The sequence below is a fragment of the Barbus barbus genome, assembly GCF_936440315.1.
Source record: "Barbus barbus genome assembly, chromosome: 1".
Taxonomy (NCBI): domain Eukaryota; kingdom Metazoa; phylum Chordata; class Actinopteri; order Cypriniformes; family Cyprinidae; genus Barbus; species Barbus barbus.
Genome location: NC_136729.1, coordinates 9,384,014 through 9,407,784, shown reverse-complemented (window position 1 = coordinate 9,407,784; position 23,771 = coordinate 9,384,014).

The following is a 23,771-nucleotide window of genomic DNA, read 5'->3' as shown; positions in this document are numbered from 1 at the left end:
TGTTGTTTGGGAGGGTTTCAAGAAAAATTCTCCTAGCTCATCCAAAAACAAACTCCAGTAAATTCAGTTATCAGACACGACTGGAACTTCAAATGGGACTGGCTTCTATGGTCAGATGAAACAACTTTTTAGCAGCAATCACTCAAGATGGGTTTGGTGAACACAGGGATAAAAAGTACCCCATGTGTACAATGAAATATACTGCTGTATTTTTGATGTTGTGGGCCTATATTTCTGCTGGAGGTCCTGGACATCTTGTTTAGACACATGGCATCATGGATTCTATCAAATACCAACAGATAAAAAATCAATAAGTGACTGACTCTGTTAGAAATCTTATAATGCGCCATGTTTGGATCTTCCAACCGTACAATAATCCAAACACAAACCGCAAAAACAACACAAAAATTGGTCACTGAGCACAAAACCAAGCTTCTGCTGGCCATTCCAGTCCTCTGACCTGAACCCTGTAGAAAATGAGTGAGGTGAACTGAAGAGAAGAAGCACCGTCATGGAGCTGTGAATCTGAAGGGTCTGGAGAGATTCTGGATGAAGGAATGGTCTCTGATCTCCTGTCAGGTGCTCTCTAACCTCATCAGGCATTATAGGAGAACATTTAGAGCTGTTAAACTGGCAAATGGAGGTTTCAAAAAGCATTGAAAAAAGGGTGCCATTAACTGTAGCCAGTGTGTATTAGAGAAAAACATTTATTTCGTAAGTGTCAGTCCTCTGTCGTGTGTCTCATGTGTTCCTGCCACTTGTATCCATATTTGGTTTGTTTCCGGTCCTTGTCTGATGTGATTATTAGTTCATTGTTGTCTAGCCGTGTATGTCTGATTATCCCTTGTATATTAGTCCTGTCTGTTCTGTTAGATTTCGTCTGGTCTACTCGTTACCCCCGGTGTTTCTGTCTGTAAGCCTTGCCTTGTCCAGCCATGTCTTGTCCTGATGTCATCAGTAAAGACTATTATTTGAAGTTACATCCTCGTCTCCATGTTCCTTGCTCCTCCTCGTGTGTGCACCGTGACAGTAATGATATTTCCCCGCATTTTAAATTCTTATTATATAATGAAAGGTTAGATTTTTGTGAATTATTTAAATAAAAGGCTCAAAAGCTCATTAACAATGCAGATTAATTTTCACAGCCTTCTTTGATCATATATTTACCAAGGGTGTTGGCCATGTTATTGTTGGCCATGACTGTATACATGTATATATGTATTTTTTTTTTTTTTTTTACGAAAATGTATTGGAGATCTGTTTGGAGATCTGTTGGAAGATATGTTGTGATCTGTTGGAATTTGTATTTCAATTCTTTAAAGTTTAAAGCAAGACATGTACATTTACTGAGACAATACTGTTTTGATCCATCCCTTAAATTTTCTTTTTCCTTAATGTCTTAAAAGTCTTAAATTTACCTTAAACTGCATAAACTCTATATATGTATTATAGTTATACAGTATTTATAGAAAATTTTCATATTATTTCCATAATTTTATATTTTTTATTTATTGTATAAAACAATTTATCATTAATATCATGATGCTTTTTAAAAATTATGGAAATGCATTCTTTATTGCAGCCTTTGAACTGTTAGCAGAGATGAAAACATGGGTCATAAGTAGTGCTCTTATCTGTCAGTCCTTGAGTTAGCATGATTTTTCAAGCACTGAACTATGAGCATGAGCTATTGGTGTACAATGATTTGTTAAGCAAAATTAAATCAGTATCTTGTAACAAATATTATCCTTAAATTATGCTATTCTGGTGTCCCAATATATGCCAGTCACCTTTCTTATCATTTAACTAAACTATTATTTAAATGATGGTGTTATAAAAGTAATTTCCCGAAAGAAATTATTTTGTTCTGTATCTTGGGGCAAACACTGCATTAAAACACAGAGCAGGTGAGTCCATAAAGTAGCAGTAAATCGCAGCAGAGATCTTAATGAGATATGTTTAATGTAGCTTTCTTTTCATGTGGTGGTCTGAATGAATGCGCTTTAGCGGTTCACCTCCTGTGGACACCGTTATCTCAAACCCACATACAGCACTTAACAATCACTGTCTTATATACAGTATCACCGTGTCCAATCAGATATTAAATGGAGTGTAGGTGAGCAGAGAGTAAAATAAATCCCTCTCCATCAGAAGAACCATTACTGCAGAAAAATCCAACTCCAGCAGACCTTTATGTCTGAAAAGCTACTTGAGCAAGAATCAAGTACAAGCTCCTTGTAAAATGCGCATGAAAAACAATCATGTAGGCTTTCATCTATTTTGCTTTAATCTGTGTTGAGAACACAATGAACCCAGGGTGGTTGCCAATGAAGCCGTATTTTTTTTTAATTAGACCTGGAGAAATCATATAAATAAATAAAATCATAAAATGGGCATTTTTATAATTAATATACATTTCAGCTCTTTGGAGTAAAAAAACTGAGAAGCACTGTTATTGGTTGGCTGGACTAGTTAGCATGGACTAATTAGTCCTACCAGCTGGACTAAGGTAGATGTTGTAACTGCACCTTCAGTTTCTTAACCCTGTAATGCCTGACATTTGAAATAGTAGTCTTTTTTAATGGAACCATTTATTAAAACTTTAGACAATTAAACATGTTGAGTATTATTTAATAGATCAGGCTTTTATGCCTCATATACTATGAGAATATGCAGCTCATATTGGAGCAGAAAAAAACGTTTTATTCAGAGAAAAATATGCAATTTTATGCAGTTGGTGATATTTATTTGGCCAAAAAATAAATAAATAAAATAAATGAAATTCTGATAGCTTGTAAATCAATGAGCTCTTTATAACAGTATAAGAGACTACTTGCATAAAGAGCATATACATATCAGATGTCACTATCTTCCAATAATATGACTTAGTATGATATTAAAATGCCTATTTTTAATATTAAATCTTTGTATTTTACATTTTAACATGTAAAATGTGATATGGATAATCAAGTAAAAAGTTGCTTCAGTCCATATACGTCCATTAAATCCATATACGTTGGTCGGCGCCCCCTAGTGTGCAGGCGTGAATTAGCAGAAGGCGAACATTCAACAATCTAAGGAAGCTCGTGATTTCTATCGTGGAACACATGTGATGGCCATCTCTTTGACCATCAGTCTTGATTACTTGCCCCAAATTTGACAGGCTCTTTCCTGAGTTGGAATTATCAATATTTGTTCCTTTTGTTTTAATGTTGCAAGCTGCTCACTGACAGAGTTGGTTGGTTCGCTTGCTTCAGATGAGCTGAAGCTAGGAATCTGATTTATGATGTCCTGTTACAGGCTTGGGGCCCCTCTGGAATTTCGGCTCCTCGTGTTTCAATGTTCTGATCGAATCTTAAATTTGTTTGATTTGGTCTCTGATATCCTACATTTGATAGCTAAAAATACTTCAAATAAATCCTGGTTAAAAGCTGTTCAAGTACATTAACTTGGTTATCATCACAAATGTCTGCGATTGAGTGCTTATAATATTCATCCAAGTCGTCTAAGAAATGCGGAACGCGTAATCCTGCAGCCTGTTGTTTGATGTAAGCTGATCAGATCCAGACAAAAGCACCACTCCATTCAAGTACCACAGCATTAAGGATTCAAGCAAGACGTGGAAAGAGAAAACACACTCTCTTCAATTATTCGTGGCTGAAAGAGAGATTATAAATGTTAGATATTAATCATGAGAAAATGTAAAAATGTTCAGGGGGCTTTTTGATCACTTTTGCTCAGGAAGGTTAGGAGTGTGTTTATGGATACACGATCTGGAATGAGTATATTCACACAGAAAGAGGACTTTTTTTTTGTTTTGTGAAGGCGGAATATGAAAGTAAGCAGCAGCTTACCATACAAAGTGAAGTACATACAGTACATAAGATGTGGTCATTAAAATGAGCTAGACATCAAAAATGTCAGCCAGGTTGCTCTTATAGAGGAAAGCGTGAAGAAACAATGCCAAACAATCAGCATACTCATCATGTGACCTCGAACGACGGCCAGAGATCAATGTTTCATCCACAGATTGTAAAAGCAGAAGTAATACAAGAAGATCAAAAGATCAAAACTTCAAAAACCCAAAGCCTTCAAGAGGCTCTAATTTTATGATTTTTTTTTTTTCCGCTGTGTTGATGTTTATGTTGTTTCTTTGATTGTGAATTGGTTTGCCAGGTTTGTCTTCACACTGGCCATTGAAATGCATTATTCTTATTAAGCAGCTCAGTATGAGAGATGGCACATTAGTTCAAGTTCAAGTTGAGCTTTATTGTCATTCCGCTGCATGTGGGGACATACAGTGGAACGAAATGTCGTGCCTCGCAGGACCACGGTGCTACATAAATACAGACATACAACAATGATTAAAAAACACGATAAACCTATACAATTAACCTACTGACAGATTTAACTATAAGTATACTATATAAGTATTTACCCTATACAAACTAAAGAATAAAGGATAAAAAATACAAACTATACGAATGCTTCACATAAATATTTACCCTATACAAACTAAAAAAATAGAAGATAAAAAAATACTAACTATACGAATGCTTCACAAATACTGTACATGTGCAAAGAGAGACATTTGAGTCAGCAGCTGGTTGGGGAACAGTGCAGGATGATTTGTAGTGCATGAGCATGTAAACATACATATATTGCTGAGTCTTTTGTGGGATTGTGTTCACGCAGCAGTGTGTGTAAAGTGTCCATAGTGCACATAGTGTAAAGTGTCCATAGTGTAAATTGTCCATAGTGCACATAGAGGAGAGTGTGGTTTGTACAGGCCCACTCACCTGTGTGTAGCACACTTCGAATTGCGCACAAAAAATTAAAAATAAAAGATTCCATACAGTTTTTCCTTTGGTGTGGTAAGGTTGGGGAGTGTGGTCCATGTTACAGGAGGTAGGGGTTTGCATGGGGTTTCAGAGGGGGGCGGGGTGATTTGAGTTCAGGGCTCTCACAGCCTGGGGGAAAAAGCTGTTGAGCAGTCTGGCGGAGCGGGCTCTGATGCTCCGATACCGACTTCCTGATGGTAGGAGCTGGAAGAGACTGTGGGAGGGATGGGTGGAGTCCTTTACGATGCTGTTGGTTTTGCTGGAGCATCGTGTAAGGAAAATGTCCAGGATGGAGGGGAGAGGGGCACCGATGATCTTAGCAGCTGTGTTCACTGTCCGCTGGAGCGTCCTGCGGTCAGCAGCACTGCAGTTCCCGTACCAGACAGTGATGCAGCTGGTCAGCACACTCTCAATGGTGCCTCTGTAGAATGTGGTGAGGATGGGTGGAGGGAGACTTGCTCTTTTCAGCCGACGGAGAAAGTGTAGGCGCTGTTGTGCCTTTTTGGAGAGTGACATGGTGTTGGTGGTCCAGGTGAGATCCTCTGTGATGTGCACCCCCAGGAATTTAGTGCTGCTGACTCTCTCCACAGTCGAGCTGTCGATGGTCAGTGGGGGGTGGTCAACGGAGTTTCTTCTGAAGTCCATCACAACCTCCTTTGTCTTCTCCACATTGAGGGACAGATTGTTTGTGCCACACCATTCAGCCAGCTGTGCCACTTCCTCTCTGTAGTGCGTTTCATCATTGTTGCTGATGAGACCTACCACTGTTGTGTCATCAGCAAACTTGATGATGTGGTTGGAGCTGAACTTGGCAGTGCAGTCGTGGGTCAGCAGTGTGAAGAGCAGCGGGCTGAGCACACAGCCTTGTGGGGCACCTGTGTAAACACTCCAGTACTGGGGGAAGAAACGCGGCTTCCGAACACAGAGAGCGGGCACTGGATCTGATGATCCATGTGCGAGCCCCACGAGTGCAGCCGCCGCTCCGCCTCGGCAGCGCGGGGCCAGCACCGTGAGGAACACTCGCAAAGGCTCCCTCCTCGAAGAGAGCCCTCTGGGTGCGGAGTGTGCGCAGCGAGAGCTGCTCACAGTGCGGGCAATCGGCTCCCTCGAGAGCCGACGCCGCATGCTCCGCACCCAGGCAGACCACGCACGGATTGTGTGTGTCCCCACTCGTGATGTAGCGAGGGCAGGGACTAACACACAACCTGAAACGCGATCTGGGATCGCCCATCGTCTTGGCCTTGGAGTTAGGCATCTTTTAGGACAGACAACACTAAATAAGACTCACAAGACACAAAACGGACTGACAACATACAGAGCGCTTGCTGAATGACAGAAAGCTGACCCCGGCTCCGCCGCACACGCTTATATACTTCCTGGTCGTGACGTCACCCCACCCGTGACGCCTCGCCCTTCTATTTTGACTGATTACAGGTGATATTCAGAGTGTGGTCACGCTGAAGGCATTCCCATAGCGTTTTCGGACACAGCTCGAAGTTCCTGGAAGGGAAATATATGTATTGTTTTTATACAGTATTAAATAAAAATGAGAAATGTACTCTTATCTGAAGACAAATACAAAGGTGGTTAGTTCTAAGTAAACAGAAAATACACATTCCACATGTTTACTTTCCTTCACTAATGCACCTCCGTCGAATATCACAGCTCAGCTTGCAATAATATTTGCAAGGATGAGAGATATAAGAGAAATTTGCAGTGCATCTATACCTTGTTTTCAAACTATTACCAACCATAAATGCAAGAGCTCCTTCTACTTTGCTTGGATGCAGCTAACATCAATAATTTATGTCAGATTTAAAGTCAACATTAAATCTAAATGGACCCTATTTACTGTCTTAATAAATGTTCCTGCTCCCTGATTCATCAGTGCACTTTATTCCAAAGAAAAATGTTTGTCTTGGCAATCATCCTTCAAAATGAAGTACAATAATACCAAGCTCTTCCTCTGAAAGGACTTTACTTTTCGGCTGACAATACAGGTGGTGAAAATGAAAGCTATTTAGGCATTCCTTCATGCTATTGTGCTATGTAACACAACCTTTGAAATGCCAGTTAGCACATTAATTTAATGCAGGTTAAGCATTATCACCAGGATATGATGAGCTGCTCTCAAGGGTGAACTTGACCTTCATCCTCCACCTCCCCATCACCATCTTGGTTCCCAGCTGGAAGAGACTAATATAAACATGAACTGATTCCTTTTTCATCCTTTTACAGACAACTGCAATCTCGTATTCAGATATGAAACAGCTCATTTTTGCAGTCTAATCAATTCCCAATGGAATGGTCCTTGCACATTTTTTCTTGTTGAATATTTTGTTTCACTCACGAATATGTCACATTAGGTTCCCGGTTCATGGTGTCGGACTACAACAACAGCGATTCCCTTTCAGTCGGTCACAATTGGGATCTCGCCAGAGAGACCAATCCACTTCGAGTGTAACTAAACGAGCCAATGGACATTGGCATGCAATCATTGCATCCAGCTGCCGCTGATCACAGCGTGAGCATAAGAGGCAGCAGGTGCACCGCATTAATTCATCCTTTCGCTTAGTTGCCGAGTGGCAGTGCATCACTCGCAAGAGCGAGCGAGTGTTGGCGGTACGGCGCAGCAGCGGTGGTCACGTCGGACGGGAAAAAAGACCGTCTTCCGGCTGACAACCACACTAAGAGTGTGCGGTGGCCAGCTCCCCTGCGTGCTTCAGCACTGAAAGAGCAAATTTCTCTAAAAGAGCAACACGGGTGAACGCGTCTTTTTAAAGATGTCCTATCACACTTGTGTTTCTGGGTGTGGTCGTTTCCTGGCGCCTCAGGACAGTCACGATTGCTGCCTCACGTGTCTGGGCATTCAGCACGCTGAGGAAGCTTTCGTGGATGGTTCATGTTCTTCTTGTGGGGACATGAACATCTCAGAGTTGCGTAATAGACTCCGTTATGTCAAACATGGCGGAGTCCCTCTGCCTCTGCCGCAATCCAGCGTTCGTCCTGGCACCCGGGGTGATGCTGCGTCGGGTGGAGTCAGAGGTGATTTGAGGATCACGGTGAGGGCATCCCCAAGTGGAGCTCCTCACCCCTCAAGCACTCCGCAGCCGGTGGAGCTGCCGAAGAAGCGTGCTGGGCCCTCTGCTGGACGGGGTGCACCAAGCGTTTCCTTTGGCGCCCCCTCTGACGACCAGATGTCGATTGCTGCATCGGAGGGTGAGCACTCTCTCTCCAGGGATGACGACTCGGCTGCGTTGCCCCCTTCGGGTGTGGTAGCGTTGTCCGAGCCAGACCCAGAGATGACGGCTATGCTTTCCCGGGCCGCTGAGGATGTCGGGCTCGTGTGGAATCCTCCACTGCGTCCCGATCCTTCGAGGTTGGACAACTGGTTTCTCGGTGGGGGTCGTGCTGGTTCTCAGCGCCCCCCTCCGGTGCCATTCTTTCCGGAAGTGCATGAGGAGCTTACAAGATCGTGGAAGGCACCTTTTACTGCCCGAAACAAATCTTGTGGCTCCTCCTCCCTCACCACCCTCGATGGTGGGGCAGCTTTGGGGTACGTGGGCATCCCCTCGGTGGAGCGGTCTGTGGCCATGCAACTATGTCCAACAGCCGCTACCCGTGTCTCCCCTCACGGGCCTGTGAGTATTCGTCAGGTCTAACTGGCAGTGGTTATAGAGCCTGTGGGGAGGAGGCTTCTGCCCTCCATGCCATGGCGTTATTGCAGGTCCACCAGGCCAAAGCCCTGAAAGACCTGCACGAGGGTGGTCACGACCTGGCGGTTCTACATGAGCTGCGTGCTGCGATGGACCTCGCGCTTCGAGCAACGAAGGTGACCGCACAGTCTCTGGGTCGTGCGATGTCCACGCTAGTGGTCCAGGAGCGCCATCTCTGGCTGTGTCTCGCTGACATGAAGGCGCAGGAGAAGGTACAGTTCCTGAATGCTCCTGTGTCACAGACCGGCCTCTTCGGCGACGCTGTCGAGGGCTTTGCCCAGCAGTTCTCGGCAGCACAGAAGCAGACTGAGGTGATCAAACACATCATGCGCCGGAGGAAACCTGCTGCTTCCACCCCGGCTGCAGCCCCTCAGCCTGCTCGTCGCCGTGGGCGCCCCCCTGTGGCCGCCCCCCGCTTCCGCGCAGCCGCAGCAGCCTTCCACCAGGCAGCATTGTGGAGCCGGTCGCAGGCAGGACGCTCAGCCCGTCCAGGCCCCCGCGAAACCTGGCGGTAAGCGCAAGTGCAAGAGGCCCTGAGACGGGTGACCCAGAGATGGAGGAGACTGCTCATCGGGAGATGGTGACCGCACCACTCCCTCCCCCGGAGTAGGGCCGGGTGGAGAATCTTTTGTTTCGTTTTGCTTTTGTTCCGCCCCTGGTCCAGCAGCCAGCGGTACCCAAAACATCTATAAAAGAGCGATTTCCTCAATCTCTGGGTCTCAAGAGGAGGAGAGTGGTGACCCGTGTATCACGGGATCACTTCCCTCCTCCTCTCTTGCCAGGCAGCGGGGGGTTGCCCAAGAGCACCCCTCCTGCCCATTCGTGGAACCAGATAAGGGCGGTAGCACTCGAGTCCCCGCTTCAAGTCGTCAAACGCCAGGATGTCACAAGCCTCAAGCCGGGTTCCTGTGTTTCCTCCCGCACGAGGAGGAATCAGGTCAGTGTTACACTACACACCCAGACCCCGCCCCCTGCCATCACATGCCAGGCCGTCACAGGCCCCAGGGCGGGTCCCTGTGTTCCACCTCGCTGCCCCTCCATGGGTATGTCGGTGGCCCCGCTGGTCCCACTGGCACGGTCTCTCGGAGCCTGGCTAGCGCTCCCCAGTCCGTCTCGGTGGCTCCTGCGGACCATCAGAGTCGGCTACGCGATTCAGTTCGCCCGGCGTCCCCCCAAGTTCAGGGGCATACGGTTCACTTCAGTCAAGGCTGTCGATGCCCCTGTCTTGCGTGCGGAAATCACAGTCCTGCTGGCGAAGGACGCGATAGAGCCGGTCCCTCCAGCCAATACGAGGTCGGGGTTTTACAGCCCTTACTTCATTGTGCCCAAGAAAAGCGGTGGGTTACGACCGATCTTGGATCTGCGAGTTTTGAACCGTGCACTTCACAAGATGCCATTCAAGATGTTGACGCAGAAACGCATTTTCGGGTGCGTCCGTCCCCTAGATTGGTTTGCAGCAATCGACCTGAAGGACGCGTACTTTCATGTCTCGATTCTCCCGCAGCACAGGCCATTCCTGCGGTTCGCGTTCGAGTGCCGGGCATATCAGTACAAGGTCCTGCCCTTCGGGCTGTCCCTTTCGCCTCGCCTCTTCACCAAAGTCGCAGAGGCGGCCCCTGTTCCCCTGAGAGAACGGGGTGTGCGCATCCTCAACTATCTCGACGACTGGCTCGTACTTGCACAGTCTCGAGAGCAGTTGTGCGCACACAGGGACCTGGTGCTCAGGCACCTCAGCCAGTTGGGCCTTCGGGTCAACTGGGAAAAGTGCAAACTCGTGCCAACGCAGAGGATCTCTTTTCTCTGCATGGAGTTGGATTCGGTCAACCAGACAGCACGCCTCACCCAGGAACGTGCTCAGTCGGTGCTAAACTGCCTCAAGACTTTATCAGGCAGGACGGCGGTCCCACTGAAACACTTTCAGAGGCTCCCGGGGCATATGGCTGCAGCTGCGGCTATAGTTCCGCTCGGTCTGCTCCATATGAGACCACTTCAGCACTGGCTCCATGGCCGAATCCCGAGGTGGGCGTAGAAGCGCGGTACTCTCCGGGTTCAGATTACACCGGCCTGCCGCAAAACCTTCAGCCCGTGGTCAGATCCCTCATTCCTTCGGGCAGGAGTGCCCCTGGAGCAGGTATCCAGGCATGCTGTGGTATTCACAGATGCCTCGGCCACCGGCTGGGGAGCCACGTACAACGGGCACGTAGTGTCAGGGGTTTGGACGGGTCCCCAACTACGTTGGCATATCAATTGCCTCGAGCTGCTGGCAGTACGCCTTGCCTTGAGCCGCCTCAGAGGGTGCCTTCAGGGCAACGACGTTCTGGTCCGTACGGACAACACTGCGACCGTTGCGTATATCAACCGGCAAGGCGGTTTACGCTCCCGTCGCATGTCGCAACTCGCCCGCCACCTCCTCCTCTGGAGTCAGAAGTATCTGAGGTCCCTTCGTGCCATCCACATCCCGGGAGTGTTCAATCGGGCAGCTGACGAGCTGTCTCGAGCAGCACTTCCAGGGGAGTGGAGACTCCATCCCCAGGTGGTCCAGCTGATTTGGAGTCGGTTCGGAGTTGCTCAGGTAGACCTGTTTGCATCTCCGGAAACCACCCACTGCCAGTGGTTCTACTCCCTAACCGGGGCAACGCTCGGCACGGATGCACTGGCGCACAGCTGGCCCCAGGGCCTGCGCAAATATGCGTTCCCCCCAGTGAGCCTACTAGCACAGACACTTTGCAAGATCAGGGAGGACGAGGAGCAGGTCTTGTTAGTGGCTCCATATTGGCCCAACAGGACCTGGTTCCCGGAACTCATGCTCCTCGCGACAGCCCCTCCCTGGCCGATTCCTCTGAGGAAGGATCTGCTTTCTCTGAGACGGGGCACCCTCTGGCACCCGTGTCCGGACCTGTGGAAACTCCACGTATGGTCCCTGGATGGGATACGGAGGTTCTAGGTGACCTACCCCAGTAGGTAGCACTCACTATCGCTTCAGCACGTGCACCGTCCACAAGACGGGCCTATGCTCTGAAGTGGAACCTGTTCGTCGAATGGTGTTCTTCTCACCATGAGGACCCCCGGAGATGTTCGATCAGAGCCATGCTTTCCTTTCTGCAACAAGGGTTGGAGCGTAGGCTGTCCCCCTCCACAGCGAAAGCATGAATTAATGCGGTGCAGCTGCTGCCTCTTATGCTCACGCTGTGATCAGCGGCAGCTGGATGCAATGATCGCATGCCAATGTCCATTGGCTCGTTTAGTTACACTCGAAGTGGACTGGTCTCTCTGGCGAGATCCCAATTTCGTCGGTCATCCGATGTGACGTCTCCGTTCCCTCCTTCAGGGAACGAGGGTTACATACGTAACCGAGACGTTTTTTGTTATGATGCATTATTATAGTAATTTATTGTGAAAATGCCCCATAAATGTGCAGGCAGATACCCATGAGTGTACAGTCCAGTGATGTTTACACAACAAATATGAAATGTCAAAGAAGATCACAATACCATCAGGAAATCTGCATAAGCTTTGAGTGTTGTGTGTATTCCATTAATTAGACAGAATAAAGATGAGGAATCAGATCACTGTTTGTAAGATTTTCTTTTTGCGCAGTACAAAGGTAGAGTCTCTCTTGTGCATAACAGATTCAAGGATTTTTCCCGTGTCAGATACTTTCCTGTTGTATTCCTCACAGTCTCTGTGTTTTGAAATATATTCACGGAATTATAATTTCTCTGTGTTTTGAAAAGCTGTGACATGTCATTGTGTAAATCAGAGAGAGAATTTGAGGCTTTGCTAATCAAAGGTCAGCGAGGGATCTAAAATTCTGCCTTTAAAGAGGTCACAAAATGTATTCTGCTCCTCATGCAATTCAATACAATAAAATACGAATAAAATTTCCATTTAATTAAACTGTTGCAGCTTAGTGTGTTTTAGCCTCTCATGGCTATAAACTGTATTCAGAAGTGCATTTTGACAAAATAGAATAGATTACCATATTAAAATATTAAGATCGACAGTGATTCGTTGGCAGTGAATGGTTATCTCGTTCATATTATTCAGCAGTGAGGCTTTTTATTATTATTTATTATTTATTTATATATTTTCTTTAATGGTAAACTGTCCAAATGGCTCATTAGTTGCATCACACATCATTTTCTACGATGTAAACCAGAAGCGAACGCTTAATTGGAAGCACTGGGGCTTTGGGTCAAAGTTTGAGTCAAAATGTCTGAATCCTCATTAAGCAAAAAGGCTCAGTATAATTACATTTTTCTCTTGTTAAGTCCAGAAAAAGATGGTAGCATAATTTAAATGTTTTGAATAATTTGCTGTTATAAATTGTGACCTTTCAAGTTACAAGTCGAACAGTATGTAATTTTTTTGCCTTTCACTTATTTTGAATAAATATTATAATATGCATAAGGGATTTAAAAATGCACAGTGATGTTTTCTGGTTTTACTTCATGACACAAATTTTACATTGGACATTTATGCTTGAATTTGTTATTGCACAGAATTTGAAAAAACACTGGAAATCAAACAACAAATTAAAGGAAAAGTTCCAGGGTTGCGAGACGTACGATAATTATTGAATTTGTATGATAATTTTGACATCTGTACGATGTGTGATTAATAATGAAAAAAACAATCCCATAATGTGTGATAATTTCAGTATTTTGTATGTGTTAAGAATGCGGGAGGGTGCCCTGCTTTTAAGCCATCGAGCAGTATATTGCGGTCCATGACGGCATAAAATCCGTACCGCAAAAAGAACCCCTCAATCTGGCAACACGCAGGCTTCCGATGACAGCTACTAGGTGGAGTTTTGACCTTCCCACTAAGGTACGTCTAGTTATTTATCTATTGTGGTAATTTGCAGGTTGTATCAGGAAGTTGTTGGTCTAGATAAATACCTGTTTTCTGTACGTTTGACTTGTGTACAATAATTTTCTTCCAACTACAATAATTTTGAGCTTCTTGTATGATACTTAGACATTTCCAATCTGGAAACACTGAATAGTTCACCCAAAATTGAAATTTTACTCACCCTGAAGCCATCCAAGATGTAGATGAGTTTGTTTCTTCATCAGAACAGATTTGGAGAAATTATCATTACATCACTTGTTCACCAATGGATCCTCTGCAGTGAATGGGTGCCGTCAGAATGAGAGTCCAAACAGATTATAAAAACATTACAGTAATCCACACAACTCCAATCCATCAATTAAGATCTTGTGAAGTGAAAAGCTATGTGTTTGCAATAAATTCACTGTGAAGATTCAAACTGTTGCTTCCAGTTGAAATACGAGTCCTCTTTCTGTAATGTTGCTTTGTTCAGTAAAAATCTCATAATCTACATCTTGAATGGCCTGAGGGTGAGTAAATTTTTACAAGATTTTCATTTTGCAGTGAACTATTCCTTTAATGTTACCTAGAACTGATAAGCTAAAAAATTATGAAAAATTACTAACACAATTGGTTTCTAAATATCTTTTGATTTTCAAAATGAGAATGTAACCCGGGTAACCCAGGCTACTAATAAAATAAAAGAAGAAAAAACCAATATGCAAGTTAAGGAAGAATCAGAAAGAAATCACTGATTAAATGTGGCGATGGGCTCTTTAAGAACTAGTAGCAGCAGTGAACCAAGCCCCGCCTATCTGCTACTTGCTGAGCACCTGAGAGAAAGTTCTCGGTTTTGCTAGAGAGAGAGAGCGAGTGAGACGAGGCAGCTACACGGAGCGATCTTCAAAATCCCTCCATGTAAGTGATCAATTCAGAGAAAAGTGATCGGATACAACAGAAAAACAGGATTTCTGATCTGATGCTATAATATGAAGGAGCTGTTGCCGGAGTAAGAAGCGGAGGCTTGTGAAACGGATCGATGCAGACCCACGGAGCATCAATGTGCCACAAATGAACATCCTTGTTTGAAAATAAATAAATTCATTGCCTTGGTGAGTTAAAACGTTAAAGTCAAACATTAACTTGACATTTATGCAAAAAAGTGCAGCGAATCTGATAGAGAATCGATTGTATTTTATATAGGCCGTGCGAGCCGAAGTGGATAGCACATGGGCTAAAGCTAACGTACGTGTGAAAATGCTAATGAGCTAATGAAGTATCATAAAGTATGATATTTAAGTGTTAAAGCATTAAGTTCCCTATCGATACTCCACTCGTACTGCGTCTTGCTAAAGACGCTATGGGAAAAAGCCTTTTTTCTCCTTTACTGAAGCCTTATTCAATCACGCAGTGAAACTGCATGATCATTGGTTCGTGCAGTGTGTTAAAAACGAACCAATGTGTTGGCAGCGGAGCTGCACGAGCCTATGGCGACGGAGCCCGCCAGATCCCGCTAGAATGGGCGGGGTTATCTGGCTATATAATCGGCCGTCTGGCCATAGGATCCTCAGATTTCTTCTCCTTCAGCGACGACATCTCGCCTTCGCTGATCCCAAGAAGCCGCCTCGCCGTTGACACGCCTCGCAGCTGAGCCAGAGACCTCCTGCCAGCTGAGATGCCGCTTTCACCGCGCTCCAGCCCCGCAGAAGCCCCGGTCTGTTCGCTGCCGCCATCCGGTGAGTGCTATAAAAATGCATATTTATCGGCGTTGTTGCAAAGCGAGTGTGGCTCGTGCAGGGAATCCTGCACGATGCAAAAGAGCAGTGAGCGCGCGCCGCCTGTCTGGGTCTCGCCCACGCACTGACTGCGCGCTTACTGAGACAGCTCGTTCGAGTATGAGTCTCGCTCTTCCCGCTCGCTGTCCGTCTCTGTGGAGGCAGCTCCGCCCTCCCGTTTCCCCTCTCTCAGCAAAGCTCGGAGAATGAAACATCAGAGCCACGGAGCTTCCTGCAGCGCTCTGATCCGCCGGTGTTCACACGTGAGAATCAGAGCTCCTCCTTCATTGGGCGGCTCTATTCTCTTTGGCGGACCGGAGTGGAAAGCTATGTGTGTGCGTCACTGAGACTGCGCTCACACAGGCAGCCTGCTTTCACCGAAAGCCGGGCTTTGCCCTGATTTGCTCGCGGTCCTCTATGTAGCAGGCCCCGCCTCCCCCCTTCTCTTCTCCCAGTCACCTCGGAGACAGGAACAGCGAGTGAGGCTGAGCAATCAGGTTTGAGTGATTTTTCGCGCCGGCATAGCCCCGTGTGTTTCACTCTGAATACAGCGCTTTGATCTGCCAGCGCGTGTGGATTAGCGGCTCAATCCTTCTGTGCACGTTGTAAAACATGCTGCACTGGGCGGCCCCGCCTCTCGCGTTTCTCTTCTCCTAGTCACCTCGGAGAAGGAGACAGATATAAAAAAAAAAAAAAAGGCTTGAGTGATTTTTCACGCCGGCATAGCCCCGCGTTTTTCACTCTGCATAACAGTCTTTGATCTGCCAGTGTGTTTACACAGGTGTGTATCTGGGGTACTGGAGTTTGTACTTACACAGCCGTTACGCTGGCTTACTCTTCCTTGGGACTTCAATGCCCCATTGGAGTACGAGCCCATTCGACTAGAGGCATTGCCTCGTCACGGGCCTGGTCTAGCGGTGTGTCTATTACAGACATTTGTGTGGCGGCCGGCTGGGCCTCGCCGTCCACATTTGCAAGGTTTTATAAGCTGGATGTACCGGCCTTGCAGGCCAGGGTCCTATCTGCTTAGATGAGTATGACTTACGTTGTGGGAACAACCCTAACGGAGAACTCTTGACTGCACGGGCACTCAAGCTCTCTGATGGGTTCCTTACATATCTCAGCCCTGAAAGTGCTGAGTATGCGAGGAATACATGGAATGACCCGGGCCGAGCGTGACCCCTACGAGCTCAGCTCGCTTTAGCCCGAGTATACTATTATACTTCCCTCTGAGCATGGAATGCTTATGGAGGTATTTTACACAGTCGTTCCTCTACCATAGCACGGCGTGATTGAATTGTGTTCCCATAGCGTCTTTAGCAAGACGCAGTACGAGTGGAGTATCGATAGGGAACGTACTCGGTTACTATCGTAACCTCGGTTCCCTGAGATACGGAACGAGTACTGCGTACTTTGCCGTGCCAGGTAGCTGCACGACTCAGTCGTCGCTTCAGTCGAAGTAAACCTGAGGATCCTATGGCCAGACGGCCGATTATATAGCCAGATAACCCCGCCCATTCTGGCGGGATCTGGCGGGCTCCGTCGCCATAGGCTCGTGCAGCTCCGCTGCCGACACATTGGTTCGTTTTTAACACACTGCACGAAACAATGATCGTGCAGTTTCATTGCGTGATTGAATAAGGCTTCAGTAAAGGAGAAAAAAGGCTTTTTCACATAGCGTCTTTAGCAAGACGCAGTACTCGTTCCGTATCTCAGGGAACTGAGGTTACGATAGTAACCGAGTACGTTAATGTGTTATTTGAAGTGCATACGTGTGATTTGATGGTGAAATTGTTTGAATTGACGATTAATTGTTGTTCTGCCTTGTTTTTTTTTACAAGGCTGGGTTTTTTTGTGAGATTCAAGTTCTTCTGTGATGAGTTCCCTGATTCGTGCTGGACGCACGAGGTGCAGTTTGTATATGGCGAGCCACCCACGGAACCGTTTTCTCTGTCGAACTGTGTTTTGAACCATCAAACTGGTAGGAGGATTCTTTCTTTTACTTTTGGACAAACGGGACTCGGACTCATTGAGATCATCTTGTTTTTCCTATTTTTCCTTTTTGATTTCTCAACGAAAGACATTAATTGTGATCCTGAATTGTTCTAAAAGAATCAACAGTTCTCTGAACTCATCTATTTAATTCATGAACTCCGGTTGACTGAATTAATTTGTCAAATCTTGAGCCTCTGATTCACATTGGACAGATCATTAAGTTTTGAGGAGAAAGTGATTTATTTGCAACTGAAAGTGAAAATTCAGAACATCATTCTGTATATTGAATCAAACTGATTGTCTATTTCATCATATTTTTTGAGGTATTCAAGTTATTGATCACAATATTTTGTGTGAAAGCATTGTGTATTGTTTTCTTTAATTTTGTTGTGTTACAAGGAATCTGACAGTTGAATTTTTGCAAGGGTTTTATTTTATTATTTTATTATTCATAACGTGTATGCAAATCTGTTTCCAATTGAGTCGAAAGTGTTCAGAACTGCTGTCCAAAACTGAGTCCACGTATCTGTAAAAAGACCCAACAAGAGTGTGAATATTATCATTTATTGTACTTTAATTGTTTACCTATGTGATTCACACATTTTGAGCAAAAGGCTAAAGAGTACATTTTCCTCCTAATACAAAATCAAACTGAATCAGAAAACAAGACTTTTTATTGATTGTTCACTCACCTGTTGTGCTGTCTTCCTCTCTCCAGTAGCATCTTTCTTCTGATCAATTGGCCCATACTGAACGTTACACTAGTGTGACACGCTAAACACGTTACACGCTACAAGAAACTGAAATCTTTTCTCTGCCATTGTTTGTGAGCAGGTCGAGTATCTGCAGTAAGATTTAAATGAATTCTTCACTCCAAAAGAGACAACAGAAGCATGAAGGATCAACCTACCACAGACACATTCCCATCTCTCTTGGCACCATTTTCTGGGGCCATTGCATTGAGAGAATTTCCTGAAACTGTGCTTGAAATGGTTTGGCACAGAACAAGAGACCAAGAACAACTTGAGCGTTGCAGCTCTGCCTGGCATGTGTCAGAGAACATGGTGCTCTATGGGTCCACTGCTGCATAAAACACCTGCCAACAATGACAAATCACCCATAATACCATGCCATGCGTTTCCAAGGGAGGCACAAGCAGAACATTACCTTCATTTCTAGATGTCAAAAGAGATGCTGGCGCTTTATTTTGATGGATCTTGCCAAAGAGGGGGCAGACTGTGTAGCATGAAGTCATACAGATGAGTAGCAGACAATGCAACCATGCACGCTCGCAACATTTATTGTTGCATGTTTTGCTTTTCTTGTCTCCAAGCATGCAAATGTACATGACAGTCAATAGAGCATGAGTGCTACTTGTATTAAACTCTAATGAAACATCATATTTCTAAAGAAAACAGCATTTCATTGTCTTGTCAGTATTAAGTAAGACTCATAAGTTGCAAGAGACTATAAAATGAAAGAGATTTATGAGAGGAAACCATGTTACATAACCAGTAAAGTGATAACATGCAACTTTTTCTTTTTTTTGGCAAGAAGATATAAAGATATTTAAATAGAAATTGATTTTCTGTAAAGCTGCTTTGAAACGATGTGTATTGTGAAAAGCACCATAGAAATGAAATTGACTTGACTTCCTTGAGTGTTAGTAAACACACTCTATGGCACTATCTGACAGCAATCTGAACCAGCATGACATCAGATAATATGTGATTAAACAAGTCACTGAATGAATGAATGAATTAATAAATTTTATTATTGTCATGTCCAAATAGGACCCATCCCTTTCGGGATTATAAGACACCACAAACCACTTCAAATTATAACATTCACTTCCCGTAGATGGTAACATACTTCACAGTAGGTTAACACATGCATAAATAAATAAAGAGGCACATAAAAGTGAAAAAATAAAATAAAGAATTACACATTTAGTGTTTCACCTAAATGTACTTTTTGTTCTCTTTGCCCAGGCTTTTTCTAGATAATCAGCAAGGGCGAATACCTTATAATCAAAAAACCACTTTAGTCTATCATTCAACCACATCAAATCTGTAGTTTTACACTTTTTAAACAACTTCAGCCGCATCTCATGGTATAAAGGGCAGTAAAACACAAAATGAAACTCATTCTCTATATCAATATTACAATAATCACAGATTCTTTCTTCCTCTGGCACTCCCCTATGACGTCCTGTTTCCAGGTGCAGGGGCAAAACTCCAGAACGGAGCTGAGCGTAACAATGATCTCTGTTTTTTTGATAGGGGAGCACATACATATTTTTCATTTCCAAAACAACTCTTTATTATTCTATATGTTCTTAATTTTGGTTTAAGGAGTATATCTTGTGACCATTTACTTTTATGTGTATCTAATAAAACTTCCTTTGCAGCAAGTATATATACTGTTTATATTTTGAAAAAGGCCAGGAGCTCCAATTTGTGTAAATATGTCCTGTACTTCACATGCCCATGCACCCTTTACAAACACGTCCCAGTTAAATATTTTCTTAGCAACTCGGTTCTCAGGCATTTTCACCAATCTATTCCATAAAGTCATCATACTACCTTTCCACCTTACTTCGCTTGGTTCCCAACCCATATCTCCCGTTATTGCTAAGATAAATAGGGGTAAATTTGTGGACTCCTAGGAAATAACGTATTGCTCTATTTTGTACCATCTCTCCTCTCACATTTATTTTTGAGCCCCATATTCCTGCCATATAGTCCATGACAGGACAAACGCAGGCCTGAAATAATTTGGAATAGGTAGCATATCCCAAGTTTCCCAACTGTTTCGTTTTTGCTATTACACCCCCAAGCGCTCTACTAGCTGATTCGGCCAATATACATATACCATGCTTGTAATTCAAATACTCGTCCAAAATAAAGCCCAGATATTTATAATGTTCAACATAATCCAATTTGTGGCCCCAAAAATAAAACTGAAACTTGCTTCTTCTATGCTCAGATTTTCTAAAATGCATAATCTGTGTTTTACTATGGTTGACTCTAAGTCTCCACTTCCCACACCATTTTTCGGCACACTTTAACATCTTCTGAAGATGTTCTTCATTTTCCGCGACCAAGATTATGTCATCCGCATAAAGTAATATGTCTAGTGTGTTATCCCCATCATAATTTATACCCAGTCCAAGAGCTTTTATTTCCTGTGCTAAATTATTAATAAATATGGCAAACAGGGTAGGGGAGAGACAGTCCCCCTGTTTAACCCCTTGTGGTGTAGGGAACCACTCTGAATAATACTCATTAACTTTAACACAAACTTGAGGGTCTTTATACAATGATTGTAAGGCCCAGTAAAACGTTCCCTCTAGCCCTACTCCCGAAAGACAGTAAAATAATAAATCTCTGTTTACAGAGTCAAAAGCTTTTTGAAAATCAATGTAACAAACAAATGATGGTTTGTCTTGCATTAATCTATTTCTAACTACAGTAGTGATAGAAAATACATGATCCACACAGGCTCTTGCCTTTCTGAAACCGTTCTGCTCCTCTACTAAACAATAATTTTCTTCCAGGTAGGCCATGAGCCTGTTATTAAGAATAGATGTATATAATTTGTATGTTGTACTCAATAAGACAATTCCCCGGTAATTAGCTGGTACTCTGATATCATTTTTTTATAGATTTCGGTATTGGACTAATAATCGACTTGTACCACATAGAGGGAATGAGCCCATTTTCAAAACAGAATTTGAATAAGATAGAAAGGAGATCTTTAAATAACGGACATTTCAGTATTTCATTTGTCAACATATCAATACCAGAAGCCTTTCCCACTTTCAGGGCATCAATAGCTTTCTGCACCTCCTCCTCATTAATATCTGCATTTAGCACATTTTCATGATCAGAGGGGTGAGATGCTTCTCTTTCTAACTTGCAATTAAGAAGACAGATTTCATTTAGAAAAACTGAATCAAAACAATCCATTTCTTGGTTACCCGAAAACAAATCTGAAAAAACACTTTTCCCATTCTTGCAATACCTGTGAGACATCTGAGACTATTCGACCCTTATTGTCATATATTTCAAATGGTATTTTATTATATCTTTTGGGCCCGAGTTTTCTAATCTAATCCCAAAATCGTTGCGGGTTGGAAGCATGCATATCCTCTAGCTGTAAAATACAACCCTTATTATACTGTCTTTTAAAATATCTTAACCTTTTGTCAAACTGATTTTGTCTCAATTTAAATTCAGCTCTGCATTGTTGTTTTAGTTCTTTTCCACCTTTACATTTCAGATAAATATGCTCTGCTTTACGCATTAACTTCCACAAATTTTTAAGCTCTTCATTCCAGAAAGGTTTATTTAACTTGTGAATTAATTTGTGATTTCCTCTCCTCAGCGTTATGCCATTTCTTAGCCGTTCATTTTCAAGTCAACTTGACCTTTGCAACCCATTTAACTTCCATAATGTGACATGTTTCCAAGTGAAATAGGGAATCAGTGAGAAATGAGTGTTCCCTATCAGTCGGTAACTCCGAGTCACATCGGTGACCGACGAATTGGGATCTCGCTTAGAGAGACCAATCCACTTCGAGTGTAACTAAACGATTATTGCATCCAGCTGCCGCTAATCACAGCGTGAGTATAAGTAGGCAGCAGGTGCAGTGCATATTCAGCTTTTCGCTTCGGAGCCGAGCGGTTACATTGTTCTGCTTCTGACCTCTGCTGACGAGTGAATTCAACAAGTTAAGCACGCTCTTTGGGAGACTCTCGTGCTGGCGGTACGGCGTTTCAGCGGCGGTGGTTCTTCCTGTGTCGAGTGGATTGCACACATCAGGTTGCGCTACCCCCTGATTGTGTTGCAAGCGGCCATCTCCCCTGTGCGCTTCAGCACACTGAAAGAGTGATTTCTCTAAAAGAGCATTCACGGGTGCGTCTTTTTAAAGACGACGTTGCATCTGGCAAACTCGACGTTACGTCTTTGTAAAGACGAGTTGGGTCTTGCTTCAGACAACGTGTCACCCGTGTGTTTCTGGATGCGGTCATTACCTGGTGCCGGGTGATGGTCATGATCGCTGTCTCACGTGCCTGGGCAGTAAGCATGCTGAGGTGGCATTCGTGGATGAGGCTTCTTCTCATGGTGGGAAGATGATCATCTTGGAGTTGCGGGCCAGGCTCCGATACCTCGACAAAGGAATGGAGCTCTGTTGCCTCTGCCTCGATCTGGCTCTCGTTCTGGCTGCAGACAGACGGGGACTACTTCAGGCGGTGACATGGGTTGTCTGAGGATTATAGTGGTGGCAAACCCTCCAGGGAACCAACCCTCGAGGGACCATCGCTCCTCTTGCGCTCCAAAACCAGTTGAGCTGTCAGTGGAACGTGCTGGGCCCTCTACAAGGGGTGCAACAGCAGTTACCCTGGCGCGCCTCCCGATGACCGGATGTCGACCGCTGCATCGGAGGGGAGCCGGAGCTTTCTGGGGAAGAATATTCGGCTGTGCTGCTTCTCCGGCAGTAGCAGTGCCTGAGTCGGATCCAGAAATCACGGCTATGCTTTCCCGGGCCACTGAGAGGGTAGGGCTCGAGTGGAGATCCCACCGTGTCCCGAGCCCTCGAGGTTGGACGATTGGTTTCTCGGGGTAGCTTGCGCTGGTTCTCAGCGCCCTGCCCCAGTGCCTCTCTTCCCGGAGGTGCATGGGAAGCTTACCAGGTCGTGGACGGCACCTTTTACTGCCTGAAACCACCCTGCTAGCTCCTCCCACTCACCACCCTCTGTGGTGGCGCAGCTAGGGGGTATACGCGTGTCCCCCTGGTGGAGCGGTCGGTTGCGATGCAGTTGTGTCCTAATACCGTCTCCACTCGGCGGGGTGAACCGTGCCTCCTCTTCCGGGCCTGTAGGTACTCGTCTGGTCTGTCCGGCGGTGCTTATGTGGCCTGTGGAGAAGTTTCCTCCACCTTACGCTACGGCGTTACTGCAGGTTCCTCAGGCTGAAAGCACTGAGGGACATGCACGGGGGTGGTCACGATCCGGAAGCTCTGAGAGCTTTATACCGCTTCTGACCTCGCGCTACGAGTGACGAAGGTCATGACACGGTCTCTGGGTCGTACGATGTCCACACTTGTGGTCCAGGACGTTCACCCCTGGCTGTGTCTGGTCGACATGGGGACGCCGACCAAAGTATCGGTTCCTCAAGGGCCCTGTGTCCCAGACTGGCCTCTTCGGTGACGCAGTCAGGAACATGGCCCAGCAGTTCTCGGCTCAGGGTGGAGATCCGGGTGGAGATTCTCCTGTTTCAAAAATCTCGACAAGAAGCAGTTGTCTCTGCCTCTGGGTCCCAAGAGGGCATGGAGAGTCACGGACGGACCAACTCTGGACCGCACTCATCCTCCTCTTTCGTCAGCTGACAGCAGTGGGCGGTTTGAGAGCGTCATCAAAGGCCCTACTCACGCACCCTCTGCCAAACCCCGGAACCAGGTAAGCGTGCATCGCACACTCAGACCCCTTTGGTCCGCCCAAGTCCCTTTGGTCCATTCCCTCCTTCAGGGAACGAGGGTTACATACGTAACCGAGACGATTTTTTATCCACTGGGAGATGATTAGAAAATGTATTTCATATACCAG